This window comes from Rhinolophus sinicus, chromosome 4 (genome assembly GCF_057876585.1).
Source record: "Rhinolophus sinicus isolate RSI-liver-muscle chromosome 4, RSI-T2T, whole genome shotgun sequence".
NCBI classification, from domain to species: domain Eukaryota; kingdom Metazoa; phylum Chordata; class Mammalia; order Chiroptera; family Rhinolophidae; genus Rhinolophus; species Rhinolophus sinicus.
The window spans coordinates 16,178,037-16,187,103 of record NC_142504.1 but is presented as its reverse complement, the minus strand read 5'-3'; positions in this window follow the sequence as shown (position 1 = coordinate 16,187,103).

Here is a 9,067-nt window from a genome sequence, read left to right as displayed (position 1 = left end):
CAGACATGTTGCATTTTTCTAATTTGCGCAAGGACCCCAGGGGTGGGTCAGGGAAGATGTCCAGTAGTCAGGGAGCGTGAGACCCAGGCAAGAGATTACAATGTAGGAGACAGTGAAACAGACCTGCCCTGACCACTGCAGTAGCCAACAGCCACAGGAGTCTACTTACATTTAATTAGATAAAATTAAAAATTCATTTCTTCAGTCCCATTAGCCCCGTTCCACGTGCTCAATGACCAATGTGATTAATGGCTGTGCATCAAACAGTCCAGATATAGGTTATTTCCATCATCGCAGAAAGGTCTATGGGACCGTGCTGGCATGGCACATGTAAAATAAGAGGAAGGGCTTGGGGCCAGAACCCCAGGAAAGAGGAAGGAAGATGAGTGGAGTGAGAAGAAGTAATCAAAGGAGTATAAAGAGAAAGGGGAAATCCTACCACTGTGACCCAGGGAGGAGAGTTCAAGGAGATGAAATAGAGAGGAATAAAACAAACTGAAAAGCGATCAAGTAAGAAAAAGAGTAAAAAAATTACTTTAAGATCGCTATTTTACCCTGGCATTTGGTATAGTGTTGGAACCATGACCAATTTCTTCAGATGTGAAATGACTCAATGAGATGACTTCTCCCACTCGGATGACAGGTTTAGCTTTTAGAAAAAGCTCAAGTGCCCCACAGGGAGGGACGTGTTGCAAATGTGACCATTCTCCTCCCACACTTTAGCGAAGGGGAGGCATTGCCTACCTGTCATCCTTGGCTATCGTCCTGGGAATTTCTAAGAGTCTCTAATTAAGGTCTACATCATTGCTGAATAGATGTCTTTTTTGTCTTTTCTTTCTTTTTTTAATAAATTAAGCCCCGGTCCATTATTTTTATTTCCTGTAGTCCTCCTAGCCTCCAACAGCAGGTCAGCGAGAGAATTTCACTATCAAGGTAACAGGATTTTTACTGTGGGGTAGTTGCTGGGAACCTTTCAATATGCATTTGACAGAGAGCATTTGAAATCCCCTGATTGGACCAAAGATCAGGGCTATTTTTGTTTTTGTTTTTGGCCCCAGAGACTTTTCTGTCTTTAAAAATAATAGATAAGGCCAAGGTATATTGAAGACACATGGGAAAAATGAATTCTGGCTGAAAAGGGATACAGGTCCTGCTAGAAAGGGATACAGGTCCTGTCCTGAAATGGTACAAAATGGAAGACTTGAAATAGCTTGTGACTTCTGCTCCTTGAACTGGTGACCCACCCTGACGATGTTTGAATATTCTCTTTTTCCACATAAATGAAATGCTACCAAAGTTTCCAACTGATTTATAGCATGAATGGACCGTGCCTGTTCCTCTATGTTTATGTCGAATGGATAATCAATCTTGGTGGCTTGTATTTGGGGTGGGAACGAGGGGGAGTGGACAGTAGATTTGACAGAACACTGAATAGGAAAATCGCGCCTCACAATTCTACTTGCAGACCACTTGTATGCTCTCAATAGTACTTCACTTCTGACATTTCTGGTCATCAAATGTGTGAATGTTTTTCCCACACCAAGTAATTCTCTGACACCAGCTGGGTGTCCTACAATATAACTCAATTCTGACGCTAACTGGAGATGGCATCAGATTCCAGAGGTGAAGGGCTCAGTCCCACAAGACTCCCTCCACTTCAGATGCCAATCACAAGTCTAGGTTGTTATCTGTGCTTCTGACCCACCAGGTATAAATCAGAGGTTCCCATGACCCTCTCCTCATGTTCAATCATGTGCTAGGATGGCTCACAAAACTCAGAAAAACACTGTACTTACTATTGCCAATTTATCACAAAGGCTCTTGCAAAGGATTCAAATGAACATTTGAATGGAAGAAATGCATAAAGTAATGAATGGGGGAAGGGGCACAGAGCTTCTAGAAATGGCCTCTCTAACACCACCCACCCAGCACCTCCACCTGTTCACCAGCCCAGAAGCTCTAAGGAACACTCTCTTTTTCTTTTTCTTTTTTATCTTTTTATTTGGTGAGTTTCAGCGCCAGTTTACTCTATTTTTAAAGAAGCTCATGGTATATTTTCGTACTATGCTTTCAACATATATTGTGTAGCTAAATTTTTCTTGGTTTGGATTATGTTTAAATAGATTTCATGTGATCTTATCCCCTACAAACTGTAGGCAAGAGTGAGAGAATGGCCAACTTAGTAATGAAAAATGTAAAGCAAACAAAATTTTTCATTATATTCAATTTTTAATGAATGTAAATGGTGGGATAAACTCCACTGGTTACATTGTTGCAATTACTATGTATGAACCCTCAAATATTCTTATATTCTCATCCACCACTCTTTTGCTTATATAGCTGGGTTTTATTCAAAGCCCCTAGCAATAAATATTCACTATTACTATTGAATGCATTCATGAAAGCTACTTTGTAATATGAGAGTTAATTTGCGTTTCACTTCAGAGATGACAAAGGGAGCTCTAGAGAAGTGAGATAACCTGCTGAAGATCACTCATCTAGAAACGGGTGGAACTGCCCTTTCACCCAAGCAGTCTGTTTCTGGAGCTTCTTACGGTGACACTGGTCTGAACACAGTCTGAAGTCCTTTGAATTGAACAATTCACCAGGAAAAGACAACAGAGGGGAAGTGAAAGTCCAATTAAGAATTGAGTCCCCACCTCTGTCACTTCCTTCACATCATAATTCATCCTTTGGTATCCCCCCGTGGCCCCAGTGCCCAAGCATCCCTCTGCTTGGAGACCTGGGTTTCAGTCTCTGGCCCAACACTAGCAGTAGGACCAATCAGAACAGCAAAAAGAAGCTTTCTACAACCCAGTGTCTTCAAAACAGTTTTTCCTAGATTTCTTGAAATCATATGCCTAATGACTATATTCAGACTTCAAACAGCATACAAAATTCTCTTCTCATGTTAGAAATCAAGCTGATAGAATAGCAGTTACTAGGGGCTGGGATGAGGGGAGTAGGGAGTTATTTTTTAGTAAGTACAGAGTTTCTGTATGAGATGATGAGAAAGTTCTGAAGATGGATAATGTTGATATTTGCACAACAATGCGAGTTCCACCGCACTGAACACTTAAACTTGGTTAAACTGGTAATTCTTTTGTTATGTATATTTTACCACAATTCAAAAAAAGTTTTGTTTTTGTTTTTTTAACTAAAACATGTAACATGGGAATCTGGAAAAACCTCTTGTAACACTTGACACCTGGGAAATTTAAGATACCAGACATAAAAGTTGAAAAACATTGCTCACAAGCATCTGTTACTTGAACATAGGTATTTGTATTAGATTTATATTAGGTGTGAAAACATGGGTTTGATAAGTTGAAGGTGTAGAGCATCTTTTATTGCTGTTGATATTGTTTCCTGTGAAACCTTCAGTGGTCTGGAAAATTAAACAAGTTAGAGCTTTAAATGTTGCTAACTAATGGAACAAAAGTATATTAGGTCAGTTTCATAATCAAGATGGCATTTATACCCTTTTCTTTACTATTTGCATCTCAGGTCAGTAGCAGCAGTTAGTTGGTAGAACGGTAAATCACAAATATCAGAAATAAGCCCAGAGGCAACCATGTTTGTACAGGCAAAATGCTCACTCAGCAATTACAGGAGGGCAAGTACCCATGAATCATGCCTCGTGAATTCTCTGACAAGCCCGGAGCAAGGCTCAGGGAATCAAACACTGAAGGGATCCTCAGAAAAGCCAATGACTACTTTCTTTTGTGCTACTGCAACTAGGAGGCAGAAAATGAGGCTAAGAGAGATCCAAGATTGCAGAGTAGATAAACACTGCTTCCTTCCATGAACACATTAAAATTACAACTAAATTATAGAAAAATCAACTGGAGAATCATCTGAAATCTAGCTGAACAGAAGTTTTATAACTAAAGATATAAAGAAGCCACATTGAGACTGGTAGGAGGGGTGGAGACATGAAACGGGCTGGCTCCAAACCTCTGTGTGGCGGTTGAGACTAAGGAGGGATATCTCAGCTGTGGAGGTTTCCCCCAGAAAAGCGAGAGACCCCAGCCCCATATGAGGCTCATCAGCCCAGATTCCTGGTGCCAGGAAGAGAAGCCCTCACAACATCTGGCTGTGAAAAGCAATGCTGATTTCAACCATCAGGGTGAGACAGAAGGCTGCAAGTTAACCAGACACCCTCTTAAATGGCCCATTCACAGATTCACTTGCTCTCAGGCACTTACGCTAGGCTTCGGCGGAGAGATGGTATCTAGGGGGGCGTTGGAGGCATAGAGGGGCAGACTGAGGTGTGTGGCTTTGGTGTGAGAGCTGGAGAACAGTCGCCATTTTCCCTGTGAGGGGGCTTTCTCCAGTGCGGCAGGCAAGTGGGAGCCATCTTTTCTGTGTTGACCCCTCCCCCACTTAGCCAAATCTGAAACTGATTGGTCTGGGAAGCTCCACCCCCTCCACCCTGATGACTCACGGGGACCTCGCCCCACCCAATTCCCCGAACACCTGGAGGCACTTTCTCTGAGAGCAGCCAGCCCTGCCCGTATTGCACTCGTTCTTGGAAAACTATCAGAGTCCACAGGCCTCAGGCAGGGGTCAACTGGCCGCAGTGTTCTCTGAGACTTTTCCTGAATAGCTCCAGGCTCAGCACTGGCACCAAACCAGAATCTATATTAACACGGTGACCACAACGCTTCCCACTTTAGTGACTTTACCTGAGACCCTGCCTCTCCCAACTTGCACACTGCATGAGGCTTTATCAGTGGCTGGATCTTAAGAGAGCTGGCAGGTGGCAGCAGGCTTCGGGGTTTCCTGGCTTTTTGCAGAGATACCCCAGGCCTGGTACTGGTGGCAGATGCCCTCAGTTCACAGTGTGGCCTCTCTTACATGTCTCCAGGTTTAGCACAGGCAGTGAACAACTGCAGATCGCTTTGTAACTACTACCAGGAAGTCCCTGGCTGGTCACAGGCTGTTGGTGACTTGGGCCTGCACCAGAGGCCTTCCCAAGAGGCCCCAGACCCAACATACTTGGAGGTTGGCTTCAGCCCACAGCAGAGCACTGCCTAATTAGCCCCACAAGCGGCATACACACAAAAAAGGTGATCTCAACAGGCACCAGAGCCCACTGGAGCAAATTGCAGTCAGTGGGGTAAGCCAGACACACAGCAGCCAAACCCAACATGTGGCCAAACCCAACAGCTAATCAGCCTGAAGGTCAATTCCACCCATAGATGTGCCAATAGCACTCAAGGCTCAACTATAAAAGGAGGGCACACACAGACCACATAAGGGACACTCCTGGAGCACCCAAAGCAGGTGACCAGGTAGACTATGCCAGGGCCCCACAGGGCACCTACTACATAAGGCCACATACCCAGACTGAGAGACATAGCAGATCTACCTAATACATACAAACAGAAACAGAGAGGCAGCCAAAAATGAGAGAAAAAATAAATGCATCCCACATAAATGAACAGAAGAACAATAACTAAAATGGAGGTAAACAGCCTACCAGAGATAGAGTTCAAAACACTGGTTATAAGGATGCTCAAGGAACACAGTGAGAACTTTAACAAAGAGACAGCAAACATAAAAAAAGGACATAGAAACCATAAAAGAGAACCAGTCAGAAGTGAAGAATACAATAACTGAAATGAAGAATGCACTAGAACAAATCACCAGCAAACTAGATGAAATAGAGGATTGAATCAGTGATTTGGAAGACAAGGTAGCAAAATCATCCAATCAGAACAGCAAAAAGAAAAAAGAATTTAAAAAATGAGGATAGTTTAAGAGACCCCTGGCACAACAGCAAACATAATAAAATTCACATCATAGGGGTACCAGAAGGAGAAGAGAGAAAGCAAGGAATTGAGATCCTATTTGAAGAAATAATGACTGAAAACTTTCCTAACCTGGCAAAGGAAACAGACATACAAGTCCAGGAAGTTCAGAGAGTCCCAAACAGGATGAACCCAGAGGCCCACACCAAGACACATTCTAATTAAAATGGCAAAGGTTACACACAAAGAGAGAATCCTAAAAGCAGCAAGAGAAAGGCACTAGTAACTTATTAGGGAGCTCCCATGAGGTTGTCAGCTGATTTCTCAACAGAAACTTTGCAGGCCAGAAGGGATTGACACAAAATATTCAATGTGATGAAAAGCAAGGACCTACAACCAAGACTACTCTACCTAGCAAAGTTATCATTTAAAATTGAAGGACAAATAAAGAGCTTCTTAGACAACAAAAAGCTATGGGAGTTCATCACTACTAGACCAGTATTACGAGGAATGTTAGAGGGACTTCTTTAAGATGGGAAAAAAAAAAAAGATCAAAATTATGAATAATAAAATGGCAATAGCTACATATCTATCAACAATTATTTTCAGTGTAAATGGATTAAATACTCCACTCAAAAGACATAGGAGGGCTGAATGGATAAGAAAACAAAATCCTTACATATGCTGCCTACAAGAGAATTAGATTGAAAGACACCCACAGACAGAATGTAAAGGGATGGAAAAAGGTATTTCATGAAAATGAAAACAAATAAAAACAAAAAAACTGAGGTAGCAATACTTATACAAGACAAAATAGTCTTTAAAACAAAAGCTATAACAATACAAAGAAGGATCCAATAATCCCACTTCTGAGTATTTATCTGAAGAAACCCAAAAGACCACTTTGAGGGGACATGGGCATCCATATGTTCATTGCAGCATCATTTACAATGGACAAGACGTGGAGGCAGCCAGGTGTCTGTCAATGGAAGAACGGATAATTGGAGGTGGTACATATATACAATGAAATATTGCTTGGCCGTGGAAGGGAATGGGTTCTTGCCATGTGCGGTGGCATGGATGGACCTGGAGGGTACTGTGCTGAGTGGAGTATCAGACAGAGAAAGACAGATGTTATATGATTTCGCTTATATGTGGAATCTAAACAACAAAATAAACAAACAAAGCAGAAACAAACTCATAGATACAGGAGATATTTTGATGGTTGCCAGATGGGAGGAGCATTGGGGATGTGGGTCAAAAAAAAGGAAGGGATTAAAAAGTACAAATTCATTGTTACAAAGTAGTTATGGGGATGTAGGATACAGCATAAGGAATATAGTCAATAATATTGTAATAACTATGGGTACTAGATGGGTACTAGATTTGTTGTGGTGATATTATGGGCGGTGGTTGGGGGGTAGGTTGAAAGGATTAAGAAGTACAAATTGGTAGTTACAAAATAGTCATGGGGATGTAAATTAAAGCATAAGGAATATAGTCAATAATATGGCAATAAATATGTATAGTGCCAGGTGGGTACTAGATTAGTCAGGGGAATCATTTCTTAAATTATATAAATGTCCAACCACTATGCTGTACACCTGAAATTAATATAAAATAATGTTGAATGCCAACTGTATGTATGTATAGAAAAGAAACATAGTATCTATAGGGTTTGGTACTATCTGTGGTTTCAGACATCTGCTGGGAGTCTTGGAATGTATGTTCTGTAGATAAGGGGTCACTACTCTAGTATATTATATCTAGGGTCACAAAGATTACAGATAACCCCCGTATAACACGGCACTTCTATAACACGGTTTCACTCTAACACGGTTGAGGATTAGAGAAATCCCCGAACAACACGTAACGTAATAAGAGCTTTTAAGCACACAAAAAATCTCATTCGAAATTAGGGAAATCCCCGAACAACACGGAATGTGGTACAAGCTTAATAGTGATGCTGAAGAAAACATTATTTAATACATATTAATATGTTATACTTTTGGTGAAAATTGCTTTAATGAAGATATTTCTCTTAATTATAAAAATATAATAGTTTTTAAAAGATTTTTGGAACCTAACACGTTTTCTTTTTGTACTAGTTCTTTGTTTCGTATAACACAGATTCGCACAAAATGGCATTTTTTAGGAACCTGTTATGTGGGGAGTCATTAGGCGGGGTCTCTGCTCCCGCTCCCCGCATAAGAACTCAGGACATGGTGAGGCCAAAAGGAACACCCACGGAACCATAGGTAGGGGAGTCATACCGCTATAGTCTCGCTGGCAGCTGAGTTGGAGACACAGGAAGCAGGAGCCACACTATCTGCAACCTGCTGTCCACTTCTCTGCAATCTGCAACCCGCACTCCGCCGTGCTAACTGCAATCCGTGCTTTCTAGCTCAGCCACCATCTTCTTGCTAGCCCCCATTTTCTGTTAGCGTAGCCACAGCAGTTATATTAGTGGCCAATGGCTCCTTGGTTACAGCTGACGGCCAACTAGCCACAGCTGATGGCCATCCAATCACAGTTGATAGCCATTTACTACCTGAGCCAGGACCTTTCCATGTGAGGCCGAGAGCCTGGGAACTGCACTCCTGGCTCTGTCCCCACACTAACAACCTTGTTCTATGGGGGTTACCTGTATGTAGTACATAGACCCTGTCCTCTGGGAGCACCAGTGGGAAATAGACAATGTGAAGGGGATGCCTAGTACAAAAAAGGAGTGGGGGGAGGGGTTGAGATGCTTCTTCCAACATCCACAGTTATTACTTCCTACTATTAGAAAAGAATACTGCCCAATGTTTCCATCCACACGGAGGAAGCTCAGTTACTCTAACTCGTGGTCTCTCTTCATTCCCTTACCCTTTCTCTGGAGAACTATACATTTACAAAAAATTACAATGGGCATGTGTGGACCAAATCTGCTCTTCTTTCTTTTGGGAGCTAGGAGCTCAAGAAATCAGACCTTCTAACCTTGGTTCAGCATTGCCTACAAGTGGTGCTTAAGTCTGCCTAACTCTTGCCTTAAGCGTTTCAACTTCATCTTTATCAGTAAATAAGATCTAATTTCCCATCTGCCTTGCTCTTTATTTTATTTTTCATTTTGTTCAGAACCTGTGTGGGGAAGAGGGATCATTCTTTGAACCCATGTAGAAACATCAACACTCACATGGAGTTTTTAAAGAGTTTATGAACGCCTCCGACTACTGTTGTCTAGACCATTGGTGGAACCGGACCAAAAGCCAAAACAGACTGCTCAGCAATATATGACTTAAGGTCTGGAATGAAAGAATGAGCTGGGCCAA